Here is a 27,729-nt window from a genome sequence, read left to right as displayed (position 1 = left end):
GGTTAACAGATTTAATCTTTAGGATTTGTAAAAGTATTACTAAGAATTTTTCAAATTCTCTTTGGAAATGTTAATATTAGCATGTAGTAAAACTTGGCAGCTATTACAGGTGTAATATTTTAATGAATGAATGAACTGGCTTCTGATCATAAATTACTACAGCTATGATGGTGAGAGGCAGAAATATACTTTTGTATTCTTTGCAAATGACCTTTTAAAAAAATTTCCCTGAACATATCTATTGATGTTAAATAGTTTTCATGTCCTTGAGATTAAATTTACTTGTGCAAAGCAACAAGGGATCATATCCTAAAACCAACAGGCCTGAGAACGAGGACAATTAATGAAAAAAACACAACAGTGTAATTTTCTTGATTCTTTCTTCTTGCTGAATGAGATCATTTACCACTGTGTTAAGAAAATTTGTTTTAATTATTGTTATTCTGAATATTAAAACTAATTTAGTTTGATGTTACTCTTCAGTTACTCTCACAGGAAGACTTTGTGTAACTGCAGTCACAAGTTGTACATTTTTGTCTGATATTCAAAGCTGGAAAACTTTTTTAATCTGTCTTGCTAAAACAGGGGAGCATTAAAAGGAAAAGTTCAAGAACTAAAATTAGTTACAGAGAAGCAGTGGATGAAACCCTGAATTGAGGCTACTGTCATAGAATGTGAACCCTCCCTCAAATTAGGTATGTGTCCTTTAGTGGTAGAGGGAGTTGAAATCAGTTCCCTTTAGTGGAGTGTTTTCCACAGCACACATATCTTTTAAGCTGATGGACCCTCAGTAAATGCAGGACAAAATGGATTGTAAGGTTAAACATATATGCTGTAATGCTAAATGGACAATATTAGACTAAAATAATAAACATATATATAGCACTTTGAATGGAGTATTGAGAATACTAGGTCCTTATGGCAGGTTGCTTGAGAATACTGAGCTCCTTCTACTAATAACAGAATGACCTCTGTTCATAGAAAGTAGGAGGAAAATCACATCTGTGAAACTGTGCCTGTCATAATGTCTTCTTGTTCTCTTAGCCTCTGGTTCCCAGTTTTGGTTTTGGGCTACCTAAACCACAGAACTAAGAAAGATGAGCCCTGGAAGACTTTTGGAAAACACATCATAGTAGCAGCAATTCTCTGGAACTGAACCTCCTTGCCTGTGTGCAATGAAATCTTCTAGGGTATGTCTGACTGCTGTACCTCACTGTTATGGGGAAATGACAATAGCTGAGGCAATGGTTTGGTTTCTTGGACTGATCCACAGGATTGTAATCTTACAGAATTTGCTGGTAGGACTGCTTGTCTGGCTGAAGATGAACAGAGAGATGGAAGCTGCTGTTTGTGCAACTTGAAATGTAGCTGAGAGATCAAAATGTTGGCCTTCCAGCAGCCAGGTCACCTTCACTGCAGGGCCAAGCTCACTGATACCCCTTCTTTTTGTGTCCTATTGTCTTTTTTTTTTCTTCTATGTGATTTATGTATTCACTGATTGGTTAATGTAGCATGTATTTGGATAGGTAAGCCTGCTACTAGAAGTACTATTTCCTGAACAAGCAAGTAACCGGGTTGTGTTTCTAGCTAACTGTTCTTTAATAGCCAGGTCTCTATCTGAGTGAGTTGCAATGGAAAATTGATTCATTCTCATGAGCTTACTCTTTTGCACAATTTATTTTCTTTCTCCTGCCTTTCCAAGTTACCACTTTTATCTCTTTTTCCATTAGTTACAGCAACTGGAAGAGCAGTAATAAACCCACTTTCCTTTTCTTTGTGTTCGCATCCTGAGCAGTGTAGTAAGATACCTTGTTGCATTCTTGTAAGCATCTAAAATATTCGTGGAACTCCAGCTCAGTGTTTTTCTAAAAATGATGTATATCTGGATTTCCTTTAATTCCACAGACTTGGTCTCCATCCATATGGAAAGTCAGCCCAAGTGTGTGAGGTAGTCAGTGTGGCCAGCACAGGGTGGCAAGATAGAAGGGATAAAAAAATGAGAAGAGAAGCAAACAGTTTTTCATCTGACTGGAGCAGTGGAAAACTGTGCAGCAACAACCCTGACATGTGCAAATGCTGGAAGCTCTTTTTGTTATTGTCTAAAACACAAATGTGAATAAATAATTCCCTAGTACTTCTTTAAGATATCAACAATAATTTCCTGTAGCATGGCTGACTTTCTGGGATTGCGCAGCCTCTGCAACCTAACTCTCTGGTCTTTAAAAGAAAATTCATTAAAAAAAAAAAAAGGCAGCTGCAGAAGTGCAGCTTTGGGTCCAGAACTGTCTAGCTAAGGGCGGTGCCTGGCTGTGCTCTCTCAGGAGAGGGTTTGATGGGGAACACTATGATCCCTCCCCCTCTCCTCTGGTTCTGTATAAAGGCCAAACAATAACAGCAATACTAACACCGCTGTGCTGTAACTTTGGTGCGTCTGTGTGCTTGTCACTGGGTGTACCAAATACTTTGTCTGTGATTAATAATATTTCTTGCATAGAAACTCCTACAAATCTCAGCTTCATTTGTGATTTTTACACTGATAAATACAGACATTTAAGAAATCCAGTGTGAACACTGTTGGGGGTTTTTTGCCTTCTTCCCAGTATCTGGTTATTATTCATGAGTGTTGCAATATCCAAAAATGTAATGAGTGACTCACAGAATGAGAAGAGGAAAAAATACAGTTATAGCTATTTAATGAGGATCCTCAGCCAGCTACAAAGTGTCCCAGTTGAGAAACCACTGACTGTGTAAAATCCACCCAATCCTTGGTTTTGTGTTCCATCTGGGTGTATTTGCAACATAGTTTCACTTGGTGTATATTTCTAGTAATTCATATGACTGTTTCTTTTTTAATTTTTTTTTAAATTTTATCATGCATTAGGGATTACAACATTCTGACATCAAATAGAAAAACTACTGAACAACATTTTTACAAATAGTTCTGAATTTGTGTGTGTAAGAAAGAAAAAGGGCAAAGGCTAAGTTTACAACTGCTAGTCTAGTAACATGTAACAGTTTCAGACTGAGCTTGTATTCTTAAAAAACTATCCTTGCAACGACTCCTGGGCAAATAGAACCATCCTGTTAATGCAACATAGCTCTGAAGAAGTATAGTAGTGGGGGATCTGAAGCTTGTGGGATGATGTTCACTGCTGTTATATTTCAAGAATCATAACTCTCTTCCTGGAAAGATTGTTTCTTACTTTTGAAAAATCTAAACTTCTCTTTCATTTGAATTTTAGCAGTATTTGTCAATTGTACTTTATGCCTTTATGTCTTTCAAACCAGCTGTACACAGTGATTATTTCCATTGCAAAGTTAAGGATCTATCACGATCTTACTGCAGTCAGGCTTGTCTAACCTTGTATGTTATTGTATATTATTTTAAAGGAATTTTCAGGGCTGGCACACATACTGTGTGAGAATTTAGGATAAAAACATGATATTGCTATGCCCTTGCTGGTTTTCTTGGGATATGCAGTAATTATTACCATACAAAAATTAGTTTATTTGAGCTCTGTTTGTTGCAAGTGTGTTGTAGTGAGGTGTTCTAGACATAAAATAGTGCTCCTTTACAGTGCAAAGCTGTACTTGGGCCTTAATTAGAATGACACCATCTTCTGCCTTGTTTAAGAAGCAGTTTCTGCCTTTTCAAGCAGTAAGCTCTTCTAGATTTAAAAAAAAATAAATTCAGATAGTTACCCATTTGTTGGTATACAATACATTTCTCTGTTTATTTCCTTCTGAGAAGTTGCCTTATTTGTTGTACAGTACGTGCTGGAACAGGGTCTAGAGATGATAGTCACAAATATAAGATATGTTGGCCTTTTTGGATCAGTTTAGAGAGTCTGAATGAAGAACTGGAGAGTACCAAATGATAAGTGAGTTGGTTTTCAGGATGCAGGAGCCTTAACTGTCTGTCTAACTATGGTTAGTGATAATATTAGGTGAGGCATGATGATTTCTCCTGTCTGTCACCTGAGAAAACTGAGTAACATTGCATGTATTTTGCAAATGTTTGCAAATCATGGTTTAATTATTTTTGTTTCACGGTGTCTATGGGGTCTAAAGCTCACTGAGAGAAGTATAGGATATAAATTTGTCCCATCTTTATTTTAATTTCTTTGTGTGACTTGCCTTAGACCTGTGGGGTCACAAGTGTGACTCCTGTCAAACCTACTGGCAGGACTATTTATGGGATGTTAAATGACTTTCAGTGTACTTTCCAAAACAAATGGGCAAGTAGCACGTGGAGGCAGGGCAGAACAAGAGCTAGCTCAGGTCAGAAAGCTGTATGTTAAGCAGCACCTCTGTCCTTCATCTCTGCCTGGAGCATACCCCCAGTGATGTGCCCCTGTTTTGTTTTTTTTTTTCTCTGTGACTATTGTGCAATCATATGAGTCTTAGGGTAAAAATTTACCTGAGTGTTGGCCCAGTCTGGTAGTTCATTACCATGCACAGAGGGAGGTCCCGTTCCTTTGCTGGCAGTGCTCATCACAGTCTGGGCTGGTTCAAGAGCAATCAATATTTCCTGTCCACCCCAGTCAGCTTTCTGCCACAGAAATGCATTTAATAGGATTAGTGGAAGGTTTTAACAGGTGCCACATGGACCAGAAACAGTGCAAGGAGAGGATGGGAAAAGTGTGGCTGTGATTGGTAGAGAAGTGTCAGAGAGAAGCTGGAGCCTGCAGCTTCTGTCTGAGTGTGGATCAGAGATTATCCTGTGTCAGAGCTGTATCTACTACCTGCATTTTTGCAATTCTTTCCCTCTAAAGCTTGCTTGTCAGTAGAAAGGAAAATATACCCACATGTGAAACCATTCTCAGAAATACTGAAGAGCATTACTTCTCAGCAGAGGCAAACCTTTAACAAAAGGCGGAAGGAAGGAACTTGAAAGAGCGAGAAAAAGTGTCTATATAAGTAGATTTTCCTAGAGGCTTGTCATCACTGGGATATGACCTAGGAATACTTTAGAGATGATCCAAGAAGAGTTTGTTCAAGGCTGTACAAGGTCAGGGGTTTGTAGCTGTGTGGGATGTTGCTGTGCAGCCACGTTACCAAATCTGCCTTCACTCACCGGAGGCAAAGTTTGAAGCATAAAATGGATGAGGTTAAAGCTGCCTGGGACTCAGTTGTGAATCCATTTAATTTCAGACACCCTTCTGCCCCTTTCTGGTACCAAGGCATAATTTCTCAAGGCTTACGTGACCACAGACTTGAGAAACACTTCCTTGTGTATTTTGAAAGAAAATGACATTTACTGTCTGAAGGATTCCAGTTAAGCATGGGATGGTCAGGACACCTTCCCTCTCAACTCTTGAAAAGTGTAGTGGCCTTTTCATATGTGCTTTGTTTCCTACCACCTTTGCTTTCTCACAATTCAGTTAAAGTTCAGAAGATCAACACAGTGAAAAAGTAGACTTTTTCTCAAATTCATTGTGTTGTACTTTCAGCCTATACTCGGCATGCACTAAAACAACACTGAACTGTACCTTTAAATTGCAAATTACGAACTGAGAGCTGCATGGGCTGCACTCCAGGTACTTGGGACCCTGGGTTCCACATTCTTCTTTGAGATACCTTCTTGTTGAAATCTCTGGAAATGCAAGTTTGTAGATGGGAAACAGTTGTCTTAAAAATACCAGAAGTGTATGATCTGAATTTGGGATTAGGTTGTTAAATAACACAGTGATAAGAATTTTTCTATGCCTAATGTCCTAGCAGAGACTTTTCCTGGAAATAGAAGTAAGTTACCTTATAATTTCCTGATGTAATTTCTCCATGTGTAATATTTAGGTCATTATGCATCTGGCAGTATTAGAAACCCATAATAGTGTCGGTCTGCATTTATGTTTATGTGGCACCTGTCACAGCAGGAGGTGCCGGCCCACAAACCCAAAGTACCAGGACAGTAACACCATGATAGATGTCTATTATATTTCTTATATTAAAATGCCGTAGCAATGCTGCTAGTGTTTCTTGGTGACTTGGGTGAAGGCTGGTTCAAGTGTTGTCCTTTCATACACAGTGATCTTGGGTGTATCCATTGCTCAGGTGTTCTTTTCTACAATGCTTGTGAATGGGATTATTAGAATTTCCTTCCTTCAGGGATGCCTGAGATTAAATATTTGGCAACACTTGCAATACTGGGATCCTACAAAAAGAAATGCAAAACAGAAGTTCCTTAAATAAGTTTTTGTAGCCAGTCTTGAGACAGACGTTGGTGAGGCCCCAAGTCTGTGCAGGTTGATTATATGAGCCTGAGCTGAGAACAGGGTGGTGGGATCTCATCTTGCAATAGCAGAAAGGAGTTAACAGCATCTCAAGCTGCTTGAGGAATGGTACCACAGGGTCTCACATAAAATGAGGCCTTGGTAGGGCTTCTCATGTGGTGAAGTTGTTTATAACACAGCAGAATAATGAAAAACAGAGAGTTTTTAAATTTGTTTTTTCTACTCCCTTCAATACAGAACAATATTTTCTCCTCCCCAACCCCCCTACAAAAGTCAAAGCTGAGCACGGTCTCAAACTTCCCTCCTGGGTTGCTTCTGAGACTAAAATGTATGTCTTTTGGGTGGGGCAGGATATCTCCAGTGTGCATCATTCTGGTGTGTCCTCACATGGCTTCAGAATCTCATGCTGCCCCTTGTGCAGGAGTGCTCCTGTGCCCCTGGTGAAACATCCGATCCCATTCATCCCATCCCATCCTTGCAGACCTGTAGCTTTCAAAGCCAGTGACAAAAGAGGGCGGCGATTACCAAACCAGGGTGTAAAAAGAGAAGCAGTTTGCTTGGAGTCATGCTTGAGGCCAGCAGAAGTGAGAGCCCCATCCAGCTCTCTGCTCCCCCAAGCCCACTTGACTGCACTGCTCCCCTGGGGGTGTCATTTGGCATGTACTGCTCTGGGAGCTGAGGCCAACAGCAACGTGAAAATTGTATTATGTATTATTTATTTATTTGTGCAGTCTTAACTTTTCTGCTGGTGGGTTCCACCCTCTGCCACGCTGTGCGGCTGCACAAATATTTGCTCTGGGAAACAGTGGGGGGAGTAACTCAATGTGAGGAATATGAGGCTGGGATGGAGTGGAGGGCTAAAGCTGTTTAAATTGGCTTAAGCTGTGCAGTCGGTCAGTGTCTAGCTATGTCTTTTGGACAAACAGTGATCTAAGTTTTGTGGAAATACTCATCCCAGCAATGGGCAAGGTTACTTATTCTTCAAGCCAAAATTATAATTAGCAAGAAACCTGATACAGTTCCAGGGATGAACATCCACCTGTATTCTCTCTTGCTAAATACATTTACATTTTACATACACTTTTAAAAAAATACTGCTTCCAGATTTAGCTTAGAAACAGCAAAACGTTTTCATAGCTTATGCTCAAACATCATTATGAAATGATTTTTCAATGTAGTTGATTGTCTGGATAAGACTGTGTTGTTTCTTTCCCCTCTAGGACATAACTATTAGACTTTCTTTAATAATTAAAATGGCACTCTCCCTGTGCCAATGTTACAGTTCCTTGTAACTGCTGTGCACCTGGGTCAGATTTCTTCCCTCCACACCCCACGATTTCCAAAGGATTTTGCAGCACAAGAGAAAATGCTTTTAGATGTAAGATTGGATCAGTCTTGAGTTCTTGGAGAGAAGGAATATACATCTCTTGCAAGAGGTAGAAAATATATAGTGACTAAAGTAACAACACGGTGTTTCCTCCTCGTGGTCTTTTTTCAACTGAGAAATACAAATTAAGACATTTTAATACAAAGCTGTAGTGAAGATACTTTAGTAATTGATACTTTTAATTAGTAAGTCAGAAAAAACTGTGCTGCTGCTTTTTTTTTTTCAGATCTTCCACTAAAGCAGACTTCAAAAATAAGATTATGAACTGCATCTAATAAAACAGTATATGGGTAATTGCTCTTTAAACAATAAACTGGGATCAAATTTTGCCTCTAAGTGTCATGCAGCTATCATAGGGACTAAATTGCTTGGAAGTAACGCCAGAATTTTCTTCTCGGAGGATAAACATAACCAGTAGTTGGAGATATTAATACTCATAAAACTGAGTTTTGCTCAGCACACTGCTTATGGGGCTACTGTTTAATTATTACTGGGAGCGTTAATGGCAGCTGCGCTTGAGCATATTGGATTTATTTCTGTGTGTTTGCTAGATGTAGCTTCAGGTTTTCACTCAGGGTCTTCCCTGCTCATGGGCAAGTGGCCTCTGCTGCTGCACAGACTATTCACAGATTATTCTGAGTTGGAAGGGACCCACAAGGATCATCGAGTCCAACTCTTAAGTCAATGGCCCACAAAAGGGATTGAACCCATGACCTTGGCATTATTGCAACCAAGTTTTAACCAACTGAGCTTCCTCGCCTCCCAGCTCCTTGACCTGCACTCTCGTTGGCTGCATGGGCTTTGGTCCTTGTGCCTTCCCTTATGGCCAACGTACTGGTTGGGGCTCTGTCCTTCTGGGAATTTACAGAAAACCAATGCACACACCAGCCTGCAGAGCATGCCTTACCCTTCCCATGGAGACAAGGTAGAAGTAACTATCCTCACGCTCTGTGCCATGTTTTTAAGATTAAATGTTGTCAAGCCTTTCAGAGTGCCCAACATGTTTGCAGAGCCCGTCCCAAGCACTTTTGCTGCTGTGGGCTGGGTGACTTTTCGTGTCTTGTTTATTAGGCACAAGGGTTTGTTTAAGGAACACAAAAAGCTATCAGAACTTTACTGGGGATCCCGAGAGTCCTGGCTCTGGCACTGCCTGCACATCAGTGCTTTGCTGGACACTGCACTTTAACCAAATTTCCCTGAGCAATTTGGGCCCTTGAAAGTTTCACTATTTTTCAGGGGCTGACCAGTTTGATGTGAGCAGGGTGACACTGCTAGAAAATACCAGATGTTCCACAGACACGTGTTTGTTTATTTAATTTGGGACGAGAGGAGAAGACATGGTCTTAAGCTGCTCCAGAGGAAGTTTAAGTTGGCATAGGGAAGAATTTCTTCACAGAAAGTGTGATTGGATACTGGAATGGGCTGCCTAAGGAAGTGGTGAAGTCACCATCCCTGGAGGTATTTAAGGAAAGACTGGACCTGTCACTCAGTGCCATGGTCTAGTTGACACGGGGGTGTTGGGTCATAGGTTGGACTCGGTGATCTCAGAAGTCTTTTCCAGCCTAATTGATTCTGTGAATTATTCCTCACGCAGGGGCGCGAGGTGGGATGTTTGGGAAGGCTCCCAGGGGTGGGCAGTGCGGCGCGGGGCAGCGGCGGGAGCGGGGCCGGGCGGGCCGCGCCGGCCACGCTCCGCACACGCGGCAGCCGAGCTGGGCCGTGCCGTGCCGGGTCTCGAGGCCGCCGCGCTGCCCGTTCCCCCCTCATCCGCAGCCGGCACGGCCCGGGCAGCGCAGCGGGGCCGCCGCCACCTGCGGGCCGGGCCCAGCGGAGCGCCGGCCGCCGCCCGGGGCGTGTCGTGTCGTTCCGAGCCCAGCCGCCCGGCCCCGCGGTGAGTCACCGGCCGGGGTCGGGCACCACTTCCCCCTCTCGACAGGAGCCATTTTAGCTGCACGAAGCTGCGGGGAGGCCGGGGCGGCGCCGCGGGCCCCGCGGCCGGGCGGTACGTGCTCCCCGGGCAGGCAGAGCCGGGCGGGGGGGACGCGGCGCCCCGGGGTGCGGACGGCGGTGCTGCCCCTCGACGGGAGGCCGCGCCCGGAGTGCGCTCCGCAGCCGTCGGGGCAGCGCTGCGGGGCAAAGGAACTTCTGGTGAAGCGCAGAACCGGGGGAAAACCAAAATAGAGACTGGGCCGTGAGTAAAGAGAGTTTCGGGGCAGCAGCGCCGGGAGCTGAGCCTGTTGCCGCGGGCACGGGGCGCGCCGGCTTCCTCCGTGCCTCTGTGAGCAGCGCTGCACAAGTGCGGCAGCGGGTCCGAGTTCTGGTGTGCCGTGTAGTTTAGTCGCCTTTGAGGCGAGCAGAGTGTCGGGCAGGCTGCCGGCCCCAGCCCTGCAGCCGCCGCTCGGCGGGGCTGAGCTGCGGGAGAGTTGTGCTCTGTTCGCCCCGGAGCTGTGTTTCCCGGCCCGGCGGGCGCGGGACAGGGCACGGCACACAGCGAGCCATTCGGGCACAGCCGGGGCTGGCAGCGCTGCAGCTCTGAGCACCTTTGCTCCGCTGCTGTTCGCCCGGTGTGGTCCCGAGCGACTTTAAAATGGCAGGCTTGTCATTTCAGGGGTAGAGCCCTCTCTGCGCCCGCCACCTTAAACTCAGGTTCTGGTTCTGCCCAAACAGACTCATCAGCGGCAGCCGCTGCGGTGTCGTTTTGAAATAGAAGGAGTTAAGTTGTTGTGTGGGCACGTACTCACCCTTTCCTGTAAATGATTAAGAAACGAAAGCAATGGGGATGGTGTACATGGCTGACCAATTATAAAATAGGCTTAGTGGTACTTTTAATGGAAGAAGAAAATTGTGGAGGTAATTGCGGTATGTCAAATGGCTTCTTAAACTTTCTGTGGATGAAAACCACCTTGATTCTCCTAATTATGTACTTCTGAACTCTAGTATTTTGAAAAACAATCAGTGTTTCCACCTTCTTTGTTGAACAGAAATGTTCTTTAAAAGTGTTGTCTGAGTATGTAGCTCGGGACCCGATATTTCAGTCTTTCACTTGAAAAATCAAATTCAGCATCTTCTTACTGAAAATTAAAGGACAGGGCACTCAAACTGTTGTGCACAGGGCAATACTTTCCAGCTTCATTTACTATATGTAGCCTGGATCTGAGAAGTGTAATGGAGTCTTGCGTAATGCTCTGATGGGTTGCAGGGGAGGTAGAGAGGGAGGCAACCATGAAGTAAATGATCAGGGTGAGGCTGTCTCTTGTCTTCAGCCTTTCCGGTGTTGACCCGTATCTGCCTTCTGCATCTTAAAGTACAGTATGTTTTCACCATCTTTTTATTTTAGTTTTTTCCTTTTCTCTTTCAGAAAGCAACAAGTTTTGCAAGAGTTTGGGAGATTTATTTGGTGCATTGTTTTACACTGAAAAATCACAGAGGAACTGATAAACTACAGAGGAAGCACTTGGAAAAAAATTGTTTTGAGTTAGTGATAGAGGTTTTTTCCTGAGAAATTCTTGAACGTATTTATGTCTTTTTCTCATCATGACATTTATTTTCAGATCTTAGGGTTCTGTGCTTGGAACTGGCAGTACATGACCCTGCCTTTTTTTATCTCTTTTCTCCCCTTCTGTCTTCTGCACTGGACCCTGTTGAGACATCCAGCCTTAAAAACTTAAGTTTTTTAAGTCAGCTCCCAAACTGCAGCTGCTTATCTTGGGCAGAAGGCTTTTTGTGTACTAAAGGGTGAGTAGCTGCTGCTATTTTCTCTCAAGCAGGGCTTCACAGGGAAGCATTTCCTCTTTGAAGGCAAAACGTGCCGTGGTCAGTCTCTCTTGCTGCCATGCAAAAACCTTGCCAGGGTTGCAGAAACATCTGCAGTACAGTGGTGGAGTTAGGAAAAAGTGATCTGAAAGTTCTCCAAGACTTACAGATGACTGCTTGGACAGATCTTTTAGAGGGCAGAGAGGTGAATTAAAAGGTCCAGAGAAATGGTGTTAGTTTTTGTTGCTTTGTATGCCTGTGTTTGTCCCCCCTCCCCCCAGAAAAGTTCCCTCTCACACACCTCAAGGTAGGGATCTTTCAGTTTGGATTGAGTTTGTGGTTGTTGAGAGATGAGCCATGGGAGTGGTATCTTTGGATGGTATGAACATTATTTCCAGATCCATGCTTTTACAGAAGTGTCTCTTTTCTAATGCGCTCTTTTTTCATCTGTTGAATATTAGAATTGTCAAGTCTGTGGCCTTGGCACTTGAATGAGAGAAAAAAAAAAGAACATCAAGATTTGAAGAATGTTGTTGGCCTGGTATAGCCTGATATTTCTGTATTGCTGCAAACTCGTACTTCAGTCTCGTGCGTTACTCTTGGGACACTTTATGTATTAAAAAGCCCAAGTACATGAGGTGTATAAGGGTACCCTTTTCTCTCTTTCAGCACAGCCGTATTCAAGGGAGGGAACTACAGCAGGACTGTGTTTGGTGAGCTGATAGAAAAGACTGTTTAAGGAAAATGGAGGATTTTCTTCTGTATTAGAGGAGAAGTTTTGATCTCCAAAGCAGCTTTCACTTCTTGCAAGTGTTAGCAAAAATTTCTCAGCTTTTGCTTGCAAATTTTGTTGTTTTCACTGACAGTTTTAGTAACTTGTTGGAGTTGTGTTGGGTGTGTGAGGAGGAGCAAGGACTTGCCCCCCCACAAGGATGATTCAGCACAGGAGTGGCAGGAGGTGGAGTTCACCTTTCAAGCCTTGGTTACAGTCTGCACCATAAGTGCTGAAACTTTGCTACCATATGCCAGTGATTTACTGTGCTTATCATTTTAATGCCACTGATGTGTTTTAGAGATTATTTGCTTCCTTAAATTGTACTTAAATGTTTCTTCACAGATAAAGTAGTAGAGACCATACCTACTGAAATTTTAAGTCTTTTTCTTATCATAAGTCTGCAGCCTCCATGAGAAAGACTCTAGAATCACAGAATCACAGACTATTCTGAGTTGGAAGGACCCACAAGGATCATCGAGTCCAACTCTTAAGTCAATGGCCCACAGGGGATTGAACCCATGACCTTGGACATTATTAGACATTTTCACTTTCCTGACCTGATGTGACTAATCTGTGTAGAGATAAAAACAATTTATTCTTCGGTATGGGTCTGTCCTGCTGCAAATCTTCCCTCTGTCAGTGTTTGTGCTGAAAGGATCCCATTAGATAGAGGCCAAAGTTTTATGCATTCTTACCTGGATGTGCTTTAGGCCTTAACTACCTACCAGCTATTTTCAGAGGGCTAGAGCTCAGGTCATTTGTTTGTCCTTAAAGAGATCACTCTTGGGTCATGTGTGACTTGTACTAAATTCAGGCTTGAATGTGAAACTGATAGTAGTTTTGTTAGCCTGGAAAGAACCTCCAGTTCTTAAATATGCATGTGAAAAATATTTCTTTCTGTATTGGGGAAAGGATATTATGGTTAAGATAATTTTCTAGTACTAGGAAGGCTAAATACATAGGTTGGAAACTGTGGGAAAGACTTGGTTTTAGATGGATTGAATGTCACTGTCTGCTTCTATAATGAGACATTTTAGTCTATTTCTAGATCACTCTATATTTAACTCATCGTCAACATTTCTGTGTGAATATACCAAATATATTTTTTATTTTGAGAGGAATGCTCTGCACTTCTTGAATGTTACCGTTACTGTACTAACCATCTTATCATTTCATTTGTGAGCTCTTTCTGCATTTGCTTCACTTTCTTGCGTGGTAGTGCTTTGACTTCATAAGTGAGCTCCGTATAAATGTCATCCCACACAACACTGAGTTTGAGAACTCAAAGATTGGTTGATCCAAATTGTTGTTTGCTGTTGAAAGAAACATGTTTATGTATTGTAGCTGCATATACTGTTTTGTCATGCGGTGTGTTCCTCCACAGAGTTACTTGTGCTTTTCATGAAGTCTTTTGACAGAGCTAATAAAGCTGCCAGGTTAGTAGAAAACTACCTTGCTTTTCTGATCTTCATATCAGGTCACTCCTGCTGTTCTCCTCTTCCCACCTAACTTGATGTTTTTGCAGTTTTATGTTGCAGGTAGGAAAAGAAGCAGCAAAGTATAATTGTGAAACTACAGTTACAATTTGTGATACTGAGAGCTGTCCACTGTCAGAAAATTAATGTTTAACTTGCTCTTTCAACTAGACTCAATTTCATGTTAAAAGCAAGTTGACAAGGAGGATACCGTTAGTTTTCTCCTCTACTCTACATGTGTGCTACATGTGCTGCACTACATAATTTTGGAGCTAGTGAGAGTAACGTCCCAAGGATGTGATGACTTGGTTTGTTTTTAGTGGAGGCTGTCTTTCCAAACAGAAGATGACCCTCTTAGGAAGAGCTTTCATGAGAAGTGTGTCTTGAAGGCACCAGGGCTCGCACATTGTCTGCTGAAGACAGAATTTGCCTGACATTGCCCTCGGAGGTGGCGTTTGCATTATCCACTCCCATTCCCTTGATATGTTTGCTGTTCTGTGCTGTTATTCCCTTTCCTCTCCAGAGCCTCTGTAAACTTATTTCCTCTTTGTAGCGATTCAGGCTTTGTCACAATGCCTGTGAATTAAGCACACAAATGAGAGTATTAGCTATCAAGAAAATAATTATGAAGCTTACATTCCATGGAGGGCAAAGGGTGGCAAACTGCACACATTGCAGGAATTGGCTTCCCTGGCTCGCGGTGCCTCCGAGCCTGCTTGTCAAGGCTCTGTGAGCCCGGCAAAGGGCTGCAGGTGCTCGTGGTGGTGTGCTGCTGAGTGGCCATCCTGCTGTTTGGATGTTTTTTTTAAAAACTGACCCACTTATATTTATTTCGAAAAGAGAAAAGAAGGAACTGTAGAGAGGAAGGGCCTATTTAGGGGCTTTTCTTTCTTATTTGTTTTAAAATGACTTAGACATATGAATGAAAATGAAACTTTCTGTGTTGAGAAACAGTCTCAGATTTGACTGTTAAGGATGGCTTGTTGCGTTTTTAAAAGTGCTGGTACTTTTCTGTGGAAAAAAGTATTTCTTTTAGTATCAGTTTAAAGCAACAATGAAATAAGTTGCTTTTGAAGCAGCTCGTTGAAACACCGTTTTAATTTGTCAGAAGGGGCTGTAATCTGAGCCACCTGATTTAGCTGAGGATGTCTCTGCTCACGGTAGGGGGGGATAAACTTTAAAGGTCCCTTCCAACCAAATCTACTCTATAATTCTATGATTCTTACCTAGAAAGCCATTAATTTAGTCCATTTGAAAATAGACTGTGGTGGGATTTCATGAGAAGAAACCAAGAACAAAGTTGCTGCTGGTATATTTTCCTAAATGTACTCTTCTGAAATACATGTCTGATTATGAATGCTTGATGTAATGCCACATTTTACCATTTGCTTTTATTAAAAGCTAATTGTCTTTTAATACAGTCCTTCAAATGAGCTGTATTAAATGTTGTTTCAGTGGTAATAGATTTGAAATAATTCTTAGCAGCAAGAAATGTTGGAAAATTTTTGCCAAACTACAAAATAAGAGCTTGGACTTGCAAAGGTTTTGTTTCACAATAACAGGAATATTTGCAGAAGAGGTTTCATGCTTTTGTAGCCATATGGTTAGAGAGGTAAATTTTGTGTCTAGATTCTGGTATTTGTTATGTTTAAAGCATCTGTTACAGATGCCCTGTGTACCGGTGGACTTTGGAAGAATTTTGTTAGTTTGTACTTCCAGACTTCATAAACAGAAACATTTATTGGTATATGTTAATTTAAAATGCATGCTTTTGAGGGGAGAGATGGTAGTAATTATTACTATATATTCATTACTGTATTACTAGCAAATAACTAGCTGTGTAAAGTAACTACTGCCCTGAGAGAAGAAACCCAGAACCACTGATCCACACATGCTGCACAGATGCAACATGGCAGGAAAAAGAAATCAGTGGGATGTTTTGTGAGTTAATTTTTGCTGCCTTACATGAGGATCTCTAGATGTGGTGAAATCTCCACTACAGGGAGACAGCAGCTTGCTTTCTGACAGAGGCTGCCTCGGAAAAACTTGTTACGCTGTCTGTCATGAACAGGCCTGGTATTTACTAACTAGGTGGGAGAATGGTGCTAGTGCCTCGATGCTGTCCCAAGTATTTTCACACCCCGCGTGCTTCCAGTGCTTACGTGCACACTGAAGTTTCTTCAGCCTCACACCAGCTGCTTGTTTTCACTCCTAAATGAAGGCAGCATCTGTAACCTCCGTGGTGGCTTGGTGGCACATCCCATCAAACCCACACACCAGTGTTTTGTGTGGATGTGCCCTGAAGCACAGGAGGGAGCTTTGTGCCAAGCAGGCTCTGCTTGGATAATGAACTGTCCTAAATGCGATGGGTTGTAAATCCTTAAACAGCTCATTTAGTGTCTGCCCAGGCCCTTAAGTTGCCCTCAGGTAAGACTCAACAGTAAGCTGTGGTAATTGATGTAAAGTTGCAATTTAAATTGTAGACATACCTTTTTGTAAGCATGTGAACTTTCACCACTCTAATCGAATTTAAAATGTGCCTTTAGTGAAACAGAGGTAGGTATGATCATTGCTTGGCAGGAGCCCTCATCCAGCTGCCCCAGTGCTGCAGGTGTGCCACTGTCATTTTTCCTCACCGGCAACATGGGTTGTTTCCTAGTGCTTTGATGCTCTCCCCTCGTATCTGCAGTCCAGACTGTTTGTGTGAGCAACCCCTTCCTTATCTGGTTCAGCCAAGATGAGCCAAGTTGGCAGGTCAGGTGTCTACACCATAGGAAGTTGCTGCACTGGTTGACCGAACCAGGTTAGGGAATGATTTTGGAGTGGTGTAGCTGTGGGGATTTTAAGAGCTGGGGTTGAGAAAGTAGTATAGTTGTCCTTGAGGAGGACCATTTTCCATGGCCAAACCTTCAACAATGTGATAATTATGGTGGTTAACTCACTATTTTCTACATGTCACATCAAAACTCTGTTTTCCAAATAAATTGTCTGAAAACTGCAGCTATGTCCTTCTGAATGAGAGGAAGAGTGTGTTAAATAAATTAAGTATTGCCCAAAATTCTGTCGAGGCATAAGTCTCAATATTGTAAAATGGGAGGAAAAGGTGTTTGCATGTCATTTGGGAATCATGTGCAATGAGTGCCATGATCTAGTAAACGGACTGGAGTTGGACCAAGGGTTGGACTTGATGTTCTTGGAGATCTTTTCCAACACAATTCTATGATTCTGTGATTCCATTTTGGTGGAGGGAAAAGCTTGGGCTTTTTTGTTCTTTTTCCTTCTGGGAGGAGAAAGGAAAGGAAACACAGGGATGAGAACTGCACTGCTGCAATTTTTAAAGAATGTTAGCTTCTTGCTTTGCTTAAAAGTACTCTAGTTACTCCTGTCTGCCAAATCAGGTTATTGAAATGAAATGATGACCTTTGCTCTGAGCCTGAAACAATCCAGCAGGAAAGCAGGTGTTTAGGAAGATTAAAGCTCTGACCTTAGCTAGAAAGTGTTCAGATGGAGTTGAAGTTCTAAGGATGCCATATTCTTGATAAGACTTAAAATGTAAGAATGAGGAAGAATTTTACAAGTTGATTATGGTCAGTTGCCATGAGTAATGCTGTGATAAATTATTAACTCATTGCACTGTACTGCCTCGTAGTGCAAACAGAATAGCTGGTTATTGTGCTCTGCTTGGTAAGTCAACACTGTAAAAAATTCCTCAGTTATCTGGAAAATGTCTTCTTTGGGGTGTTTATTAAAGGGACACAGTAGAATTAAAAGTCATGTTCTCTTCTGTGGAAGCTGGTTAAAACAAATAGAAATCTGTGAAGGCATTTTCTTTCTTGCTGTCTGGGGAGCCTGGTCAATGATTGTCACTCAGCTCAGTTTTGCTCATGCTCCTCTCTTTTCCTAGTATTTTGTGAGGTGTGATCCCTCCTACCTCCCCAAAAAGCACACCGGTAGCGAGGTGCTGAGTCTACCAGTTGCAGAGACGGGACAAGTTGACTCATAGCTGTTCTGCAGGAAAAGCAGTTTTGTGGAGACCACTCCTCCTGCATTAGCTGTAACTGAGTCAGAGGAACAAATGCAGCAGGGCAGGCTGTTTGGAGCATGTGGGTGCCTTGCTGGTGTCATGCAGCAGTCCTGGGGAATAAATTTTCATTTTTCCAGGAACTAAGACATCCTGATTTTTGTTTTGCTTTTATTACTATATATACCACAACATTTACCTTTTTCTTTTTGATTAAACTATACAGAACTGGAAAACTTAGACGATTTTAAAGTGCCTCAAAATCATTTATGAAAGAACACCCCCACCCTTATTCTAGCCCTGTGCTTTTTACATTAAATTTCTGGCTAATTTAGTAATGTATAATCAATATAATAGACATCATTATGTTTGTAAGCATAACTTTTTGTGTGTGTTATGCTTAGAGCTAGTACAGTAGTAATACACCGTGAAAATAAATATGTATGAGAATTGTGAAATGTTTGCTGTGATGAAATCTCTTGTTCAGTAGCAGGACACAGACGAACTTGAAGGGTTAAAAAGAATATCAAGCTTGAGAGCAAACTGTTTCTGGACCAGTTACAGCATCTGCCGCCCTGGTTTTCTCAAGAAAACACTGAATCCTGCCAGTACATGTTGCAAGATATGACCAACATGACTTGAAAAGTATGAAGCAAATCAGCAAAATGCTGTTGGCTACATAATATTGTTGGAATCTGAGATGGAAAATACTTTTTTTTTTTCAGTTCTCCTTTAGCCAATCCAGCAAAATTTGGTAAGACTCAGATCGTGCTGCAAGGCATTTTGTTCAGAAGGGCTTTTGAGAAACCATTTTTTTGTATCTTTTTTTTAATTTGTTGGCTGCTTGGGATTACTTGAGTACGTGTCAAGGGTGGGACATGTGTCTTAAGTGCATGTGAGAACTGTTGCCAAAGCAAGTTTTCTCTCAGTATCTGATGGGTCCTAGTTTAGGGCTTTCATTCTGACTTTCAAGGCATAAAGGGGTCAAGTGCCCAGCGACATTCAGGGACGTAGCCTTGTCTTTCTAAGTAGCGGACAGCTGAAGTTCTGTGGAATAATGCAGGTGGTCCCAGTGCTCAGATGGGAGCACGTGAAAGCTGTGGATGAAGTGTGGTCTATCACAGGAAACTATTTGCAGAGTAGGTTTCTAAGTTAGAAATGAGAATTTGGAGATTGGTAATTTTTAGGAAATTGCAGACATCTGACTTTGAGATGGCTGTTCCACTAACAGTCACTATGTGAAGGCATTTTTGTTATTAACTGTTTTGGGATGGTGATGGAAGGCAGGTTAGGATGGAACACCACATTTCCATGAAGGGTAAAATGTGCTGGAAACTCCATGAATTCCCAATGAAGACATTTTTACTGCTTTTAAGTTTATACAGAAAATGCTTCTAGACTATATCAGTACATGATAGTGTTAAATCTGCTGTCTACTGGTTGATAGATTTCCCAGCTTAATCATGCTGGTGACATGTCTTCTGTTGCTTTAGTTGGTCTGCAGATAAGAGCTCAAGATTGGTTTTCCTCAGTTTTATACCACGAGCTGGCCATTGATGGAAGAAGGATATGAGGCCATCTTAATAATTTCTCATCCTACCTGAAGGTATAATTTTTGGGCTAACTAAGGACAAGACATTTTCTGACAGATGATATTATAGGGAACTCTAAGACTGAGCAGAAGACGTCTTGTAGAGGAACTGTGCATAGCATGTTGCTTCACAGATAGATACCATAGGAATTGTGGCTGTGCTGGAGTTTCTACTTTTCACTGAAGTTCTGCTTGGTCTAGCAGTTGTTTTTTGTGCTTACCATGTGGGTGCAAAATGCTTTTCAGCATTGCAGTTTTGCAGTAGACTATTAGGTGTGTTACTCTAGGTATTAATGTTGGATAAACCCTGTAGATAATTTAACCCTTTTCTAGGGGTGGTCCTAGAAAATGGTGATGCTTTATTTGACAGTAGATCTTTTTGCTACTGGTTGTCATTCATTACTGAAGATTTCAGAAAGAAATCTTAAAATATTTTGTCTGTTAAGTAAAGTAACTTGGTTTCTCGGCAACCTACAAGCCTGTTTGAGGAAGATCAGACTAAAACCTCCAGAGCTGGCTTACCTATTGTCCTGGGCCACTCCAGATGAGAACGGGCCACCAGTATTTTATACCCTGCTTTGGTGGCCTTCTGGAGCTTGATTACTTTTTTTATCCATCCAGCTGGCTGACTTTTTGTGCATGGGCTTAATTGACTTCCTTTTTTACTGTTTTTCTAGAAGGTGTTGCAGAGTTTCTGCCCCTCATGAGACGCCACGGCATGTGCAGGAGGACACGCGTGCGTGGGGGGCAGACCTGGCTGTGCAGGCAGGAAACACTCGTTTCTGGGTCCTGGTATCTTTGGCTGTGCTTCCTGTCAGTTAAACCACGAGCCGGGGAGCAGATGCACCCGGAGATGACAGCCCTGCTGTCTGCTCCAGGCAGCCATTGAGTAACCAACTGTCTGCTCAGGAGCATCCTCATGCCTGTGTTTCTGGCTTCATTGTCCATCCGAGCCCCTTCTTTAGACACCTGAAAGTAAAGATCAGATTTAATTAGCTCCACAGAAAGCAGTACTTGAACTCTTAAAGCATGAACTGTAAATTAGTAACCACCAGAGTTATCCTAACACAGAGCTGGGGTCCAGTGTTTCATTTTTCACAGCCGCAAGTGTGACTGTTGTTAAATGTATGTGAGAAACAGGCAGATTGGGCATCAAGTCCTGCAATTTCACCAATGTCTTTTGGGGGAGATAATTGCCATGTTACTTGACCTGATGAGTTTTCGTCGTAAAACTGTGATCTTTAGAGTGATATTTTTTCTTTTTAATTATTATTTTTTCCAGGTTTTTTCAGATAATTATTATTATCTTTCAGTACACTTGTGGATCTCTGTGGTTTTGAGACAACTCTGGCTTTCAGTTAAACAACTTTTTACAAGTGCCCAGAAAAAGCACATGAAATCTTTGTATTCTAAAAGATGTAATATTTTTTAAGTAGGTTTCATGATTTCTGAAGATATGCACTTTATTATAACATAGTTAATTTTTTTGAAGCTAGAACTCAAGTAATATCTTTCCCACCATCAGATTTCAGAGAACCAAGTACTTTCTGCCTCAAAATTATTTTAGAACTGAAACTCCAAATACATTTCAGCCTTTTTGTCTGATTTGATGCTCTTTTCTTCCTCATATGACAGTGAAGCTCCCAGAATACTGTGGTTTTCCCTTAGAGTTTATTAGTTGAATAGCCAGCATTGAGTAGAGGTGTCTTTGCTGCATGATGAAATGTTTCTGTGCTATGTGCTCTTTAAAATAAAGGCTCTCAGCCTGAGGGGTGCATTCCTCAGGGTGGGGAAGAGTAGGAGGGTTGTAGGGGCTGTGAGATTGGATGGGTAAGGGATTTGGAGGTTTTTTTTCTTGTGGTTTACTTTTTTTCTCCTGACTTGCCTTGGGTTATGAGGCACTGTGCATCGCACCCTCCATGAGAAGTTCTGCCTACAGCAGAAGAGCTGCTCTCACAGAGGCTGGCACTGCTCATAGCTCTGAGCTCCTGGTCCCCCTGTGTTTCTGCAGGGCCAGGAACCAGCACCACAAGGGTAAAACTCGGCATTTTGCCTCTCTGAAGGGCACCAGCTCTCACATTTCTAACAGAGCTGCACTCTAAGCTGTTCACAGCGACAAGGATGCTTCTGCTGACCTTTTTCCCTTTCAGTTTTGAGCACCATTTTTCTCAGTACTGTACTGTTTGAGAGAGGAAAGGTACAAATGGGGGAACAAATAGTAAAACTGCCTGAAGTCTATGGCATCTTGGAAAAAAAGCGTAAATTTGGGGGGCTTGCCCACTCTCACACAATTCTGATATTAATTCATTGTATCTATGGTCACAGCAAACCACTGAGACTTCACAGAAGATGCAATGTTAGACAACAGAAAAGATGAAAAAGAAAGGAAGGTGGAGGATAAATTAAAGGATAGATTAGAAACTATGGAAAGCAACCTCTCTCCACGTTACTTTGTTTATTGTCCTAGTTAATCTTCCACTTCAGCTTTAGCTTTCCCTTGCTGTTTTCTGTTTGGTTTTGTTTAATTTTTGTGGGTTTTTTTTGTGGAGGGTGTTTCCCCCCCACTTTTTTCTTCTTGATTCTCTACAGGTTGAATGTTGTGCTGGGAGAGGAAAGAGTAGGGTAGAAGTGGTAGACAGAATTTTTTGTCTCTGGCTCCTAACAGTAATTTGGAAGTTTTTGTAACAGAGATGATGTTCGCTGTGGATTTGCCTGCATGATGAGACTGTTGTGCTGAGGCAAATACTGGAATGTTTCCTTCAGATGCACTGTATGCTTGTTTTCTCAGAGATCTAAATGAAAATCTTAAGGGGGCTGGAACACCTGTCCTGTGAAGAAAGACTCAGAGAGTTGGGGTTTTTCAGCCTGGAGAAGAGAAGACTCTAGGGAAATGTTACTGCAGCCTTTCAATGTATAAATGGGACTTAGTAAGAAAGATAGAGGCATTTTACCAAAGCCTATAGTGCCAGGAAAAGGTCAATGGTTTTGAAAGAAGATAGATTTAGACTGGACATAAAGAAGACGTTTTTGGCAATGAGGGTGGTGATGCACTGGCACAGGTTGCTCAGAGAAGTTGAGGATACCCCATCCCTGGATATGTTCAAACTCAGCTTGGATGGGGCTGTGAGCAGTTTGATCTAGTGACAGATGTCCCTGCTCGTGGCAGCAGGGGTGGACTTGGATGATCTTTAAAGGTTCTTTCCAGTACAAACCATTCTGTGATTCTGTGCACTGGAGCCTGCATCAACTCCTGATAGTTTGGACAAGTCAGGGAAGTGACCCAAGGAAGGGGCTTTCATCTCCAGGAAATGCAGCCCACCCTTCCCCCCACTGGTTGTAGGGAAAACTCAAGGAAACCTAAGTCCTTTCTTATGAAGGCATTTGAGGTTCTTAGGGTGAAGGAAAAGTAGGAACGATCTTACTCTTGTGGGTCAAAGGGGGAAAAGCTGTCATAGGAGAAAATTATTTCCTGATGGTAGAAACTGCATTGGTGCAGGTCTTTTCAACCTTCTGCTCTGTGTGACACCCCCTCTTTTGGGAGGTATAGGGGCCCTCGTGCAGCAGTCCTAGTCAGACAGTGCCTGAGAGAAGAGACAAGTGCACAGCCGCAGTATCTGTATTGCTCGCTCTGCAGAGCCAAGGGGAGGTAGAAAGAGCTCTCCAGGTTTGTGAGCCTGTGCCTCTGGTGAGGTTGCACTGCTTCCTTTTGCAGAATGAGACCAAGTTGGGTGCACAACTTGGCCCAAGGTGATGGGGCAATTCTATGATTTGGGTCTCCCAGCCTTGCTGTCTTACCTCTCCCCACAGCTGGGGAGTCAAGCTGGTTCGCGGAGTGGTAGGGCTACTGCTGGATGTGCAGCAGCCACCTCTGATGCCTGATTTAGTTCCGTGAAAGGCACGGGAACTTGAATGATGAAATGAGGAAGAAGTGAGGCTTGAATTTCTCTGCACCTGGTTTGTGGGAGCTCTGAAACTTTCCAGAATACCCCAGTTCTGTAGGTGTTTTCATGTAATGTTAATAAGTTCTGTGTCAAGTTCATTAGCAGTGAATTCCTGTGTCTCCCAGGAGCAGGTGTGTGTGCTCATATGAGAGTGACTGAGGCTTCAGAGTGAACACTTCCCCAGACATTACGAAATGAGAAATACGTCCTGTCCAGACTCTGCCTTCCCTGGAGGGACCTTTGCAGACCCCACTCCTTTTTCACAACACTCTTAAGAGAAAGCTTTTTGCTTTTTTTTTATATTAATCTTGTTGGTCTTTTAGTCGTATTTCGTCACTGGTTGAAAACCCCATGGTGACAATTGTTAATCTAGTTACAAATCTGGAGATAATTTATAATCTCTTCCCAGCCAAGTTCATTAGTTTGAAATTCCCCAGACAAATAGTCTCCCTTATTAATCCCACCCCATGCAAATAGTTTAGAATGCAAAATTTAAGCCATGCTGATTTGTAAAAAGAAAAATGTACAAATGGCATGGGAATATTACTTTCTGTCTTACCCTGCATAGCTGCAAGTTAATGTATTTATTATTGTAATTATGGTAAACATCATGAAGCATATGCTTCTTTCAGAATAACCTGAATGAATACATTGCATTTCAGAGTGCATTAAAACTGGAAACTCAGAAAGTATTACCCAACTTTTAATTATGGCTTGAGTGAATGTTCTTCTCTACTACAACTGTGTAAGCCTCAGCCTTGGCAAGGTTTTAAAAGCATGATTTTAGATGCAGGATTCTTTGTTTGGTTCTTTACCTAATACTTTTACTAATACTTTTACCTAATACTGCAGACATTTAAATGACTCAGGTCTGTAGCATGTTATGTCCTGGATGGATGTTCAGTACAGCAGAAATGCCTGTACTCTTCATACTGTTAATGCTCTTTCTCCAATTTAGGCAGCCTTTAGCACCTCATTGGTTTAACCCCGCAACGGCTTTTAGGGAAGAGTAATATTGAACAAATACGTGAAGAGCATCATTTTAAGAAAGGCAGTGAATTGGTTCAGGACTCTTGCTGTGCAGGCTTAAAAGGCAAAGACAACCACTGTACTCCAGGTCCAGGTATTGGAGGATGAAAAGCTGGATATGACCCAACAGTGTGCACTTGCAACCCAGAAAGCCAACCTACATGCTGGGCTGCATCAAAAGGAGCATGGCCAGCTGGTTACCCCTTTACCCCTCTCTCCTGAGACCCCACCTGGAGTGCTGCATCCAGTTCTGGGCTCCTCAGCACAGGAGGGGCATGGACCCGTTGGAGCAGCTCCAGGGACAACCACAGAGATTATTACAGGCATGGAGTTGGGGTCTTTCAGCCTGGAGAAGGCTCTGGGGAGACTTTATTGTGGCCTTTCAGTATGTGTAAAGGGGGCTTATGAGCAGGGCCTGTAGTGACAGGACAAGGGGCAACAGTTATAAACTGACAGAGGGTAGGTTCAGACTGGACATAAGGAGAAAAAAATGTTTATGATGAGGGTGATGAGACACTGTCACAGGTTGCCCAGAGAAGCTGTGTTCAAGGCCAGGCTGGGATAGGGCTTTGAGCAATCTGGTCTAGTGGAAGGTGTGCCTGCCATGGCAGGGAGTTGAACTAGGTAACATTTAAAGGTCCCTTCTGACCACAGCCATTCCTGTGATTTGCTGAAAACAGCAAAACGATTCAGTGAATCTCTGATGTAGATGATTATCTTTTGAAAAGCTGGCTGAAATAAGACAAATGCAAGAGGGAAGTAAGAACAGCATAGAAGCATTTGCCTCTCAAAATGTTATTTTTAAAGCATATCTAGTGAGTAATGCTGAAGGTCCTAATAGTGGCAAAGAAGGAAAGATGAAGACAAAAACTGTAGATAAAAATCTCAAACCTACAATCTCTCTGCAGTTTTGAAGGCTTAGAGTTAAGCCAGTTCTAGTCCTTTTTCCAGGTACAATGGGGAGATATTCAGTGTGTCTGTATTGGATGGATGAGATTATTTGGATAACTTGCACATAGAACTCTTTATGCTGTGTGCTCCACACCCATAAGTAGTTGGGTCTCTAATAACTAGGTGGTTTGTGTACCAAACAAGTTACAGCGAGAGCCTAAGGTCTTGTGTTTTTTTGATGTTGTTTTTTGTTTGTTTGTTATTGTAGGGTTTTTGTTTTAGTTTGTGTGTGTGTGTGATTTTTTTCTTTTTTTTTACTTTGTTTTGCCTTTTGAAGTCCATCTGGTTGTGTGGTACTCACTTTCTCTAACCAAGGCCGTGTCCCTCCCTCCATGTTTCAGTGTGTTTGTGTGTTAAAGTTGTTTCCAATCTCCAGTTTTAAGCTAATGTTTTGGGAGTGTTCCTTGACTTCAGAGCAAACTGGTAAGCAGGTGACTTTGCTCCCTTTCCTGCATGGTGCAGGACAGCTTACTAATTGAGTTTACTTGAGCAAACTTTTGTTGGTTTTTGCCTTTCTCTGTGGTGAGCTGTGACCAGGAGCACTGGTGTGAATTACCCATGCAGAAAGCATGTGCCAGCTCAGAGCTGTGACTCCTGTGCTGAGGGAGAATACACAGTCTTCCAACCCAAATTAGCCTTTGCCCTTCTGCCTGCTAGTTTTAAAGCTTAGTTTCCTCATTCTGTAATTTTCAATAAATTTAAATATTTTTTTATTAGGCCTGCAGATGACACATGAGTTGTGGCTACAGTCATCTGTAAAATACATTACACTGGAAATGAAACAGAAGATTTCACCTTGGAAAGAAATAACAAACCCCATGCCTTGTGAGACTGTCTTAGAGCTGTGGAGTTTGTTTGGGTCTTTTTTAAGTGACCAAGTCTGTCATGGCCTACATGAATTCTTCTTAATGTGAATGCTATCTGAGCTGCAGTATAGAATCTGATTAAGCCAAAAATAAAGTTGAATGCTCCCATGCTAAAAAAACCTGGACAGTTATATTAATAAAGACAAAGAGCAAAAATAAAATCACTCCAGACTCATCAGACCTGGAGGTTAGTGGGAGGCAGTTCCCAAGTCTGACTGACAGCTCTGACTTCCCTGTCTGGAGCTCTTACTTATCAGTCTGCAGGACCGTAGGTATTATTTGGTACTTTGCACCTCTTTTTAAATTAGCTTTCATTCCTGTTTCTACAGACTTTTGAATCAAGTATTTCTGCTTTTGATATGTTAGGAGGTATTGTCACTACTTTTGGTTTGGGCTTTTTTGTTGCTTTTTGGTGTTTTTTTGGAATCTGTATAAAAGCTTGATGCAAACATCAGTCTTGTGATTTTTGACAATAGGAGATGTAATAATGCCAAGGTCATGGGTTCAATCCCCTACATGGGCCATTGACTTAAAAGCTGGACTCGATGATCCTTGTGGGTCCCTTCCAACTCAGAATAGTCTGTTATTCTGTGTGACCGTATGCACCTTAATTTTTCTGAGATATTTGCAGATGGAGATGTGTCTCGCCTGTCCCAGCCTCATCAATAAACCTCTTGTGTTAATAATAGTGTAGGACTCTCCACTAGCCCTTAAAACCAAAAAAATCACTGTTCTATTTGTCTTAGTTCACTCGCTAAACTATTTCAGCAAGAGCTTTTAAGAAGTATTCTCAGTGGTTGTGGCTGAATGGACCCTGGACGAGTTGTAAGAATATACATATTTGTTTCTTAAAACTCTGTTTAATTTTGAGGTGCCTGATGAGCACGTAGGAAAGCTAAGGTACCTGTGATACAAGAACACATGAAATGCCTGGTGCAGTCCTCTGAAGCACTACCATTGCAGCTGATGGCCATGCATCATGTATAGAGAGGAATCGCTGCTCCTTTCAGGACTGACTATCTAAATTGCAGACCCCAGACTGTGAAAATAGGATTAGCAGGACAAAGGGAAGGTGGGCAAAGTGCCATTGGGTAGAAGGTGGAAGAGCCAAGCCCAGGGCAGCGTCAGATCCTGGCTGGACAGAAGGAAGTCAGTGGTGCTGGGAGAGCTGGGAGCTGGACGTGCTGTCTGCTTGTGCCATGCTGGTCTGGTGCTGTGAACACACCTGCCTGGCTCCTGCTCTGGTAACAGGGTCTGAAGGGAGGCAAGGATTTAGTGGAATTAGATGATCTTGAACCCAGAATGGGCTGCTTGGGGTTTTTAAGACCTGCTAAAATAAGCAGGAAGTGTTTCCAGGCCAGGGTTCCTGTTGGAGTTAGAGTGTCCAGGTTTGTTCTCGCTGGCATCTTGGGGCCTCTGTTCTCAGCACAGCCTGACTGTTCCACAGTGTGTAAAATGAAATCTCATTGTCCTGTGGCTGTGAGGTAAGAAGGAAAAACGACTCCTCTGCTGCAAATGTTTTTTCCGTGATACATTCTAGAATAAATGTTTGTCCTGTTGGTGGAAAGGGTTAAAATTTGAAGGCAACAGGTATAGGCAGACTTAGGTATGTGATATGTTGGACTGTTTTGCAAGGTGCTATAAATGTTGGCTCCCTGTAATCTGATACCAGGGTAGGACAGGCTAACCTAATGGAGGAAAATAGAC

At 42.3% G+C, this 27,729-nt stretch overlaps 1 protein-coding gene across 3 annotated transcripts in view; it reads left to right on the top strand.

Moving 5' to 3' along the window:
• ELF1 (E74 like ETS transcription factor 1) overlaps positions 1-27,729 on the top strand; it is an 83,313-nt gene that overhangs the window by 8,269 nt on the left and 47,315 nt on the right. The window contains exon 1 of one of the 3 annotated variants that reach the window (XM_071550402.1): positions 9,502-9,622. The exons of 1 other annotated variant lie outside the window; for it this stretch is intronic. The gene's annotated coding sequence lies outside the window, so the exon portion shown is untranslated. Of the gene's footprint in view, positions 1-9,501; positions 9,623-9,713; positions 9,812-27,729 lie in introns of those variants that run through there. One more of the 3 variants, XM_071550430.1, reaches the window with a different exon arrangement.

Source organism: Pithys albifrons, chromosome 1 (genome assembly GCF_047495875.1).
Source record: "Pithys albifrons albifrons isolate INPA30051 chromosome 1, PitAlb_v1, whole genome shotgun sequence".
In the NCBI taxonomy this organism is placed as follows: Eukaryota; Metazoa; Chordata; class Aves; order Passeriformes; family Thamnophilidae; genus Pithys; species Pithys albifrons.
The sequence above is the reverse complement of the archived record's forward strand: the minus strand, read 5'-3'. Positions and strand labels throughout refer to the sequence as shown.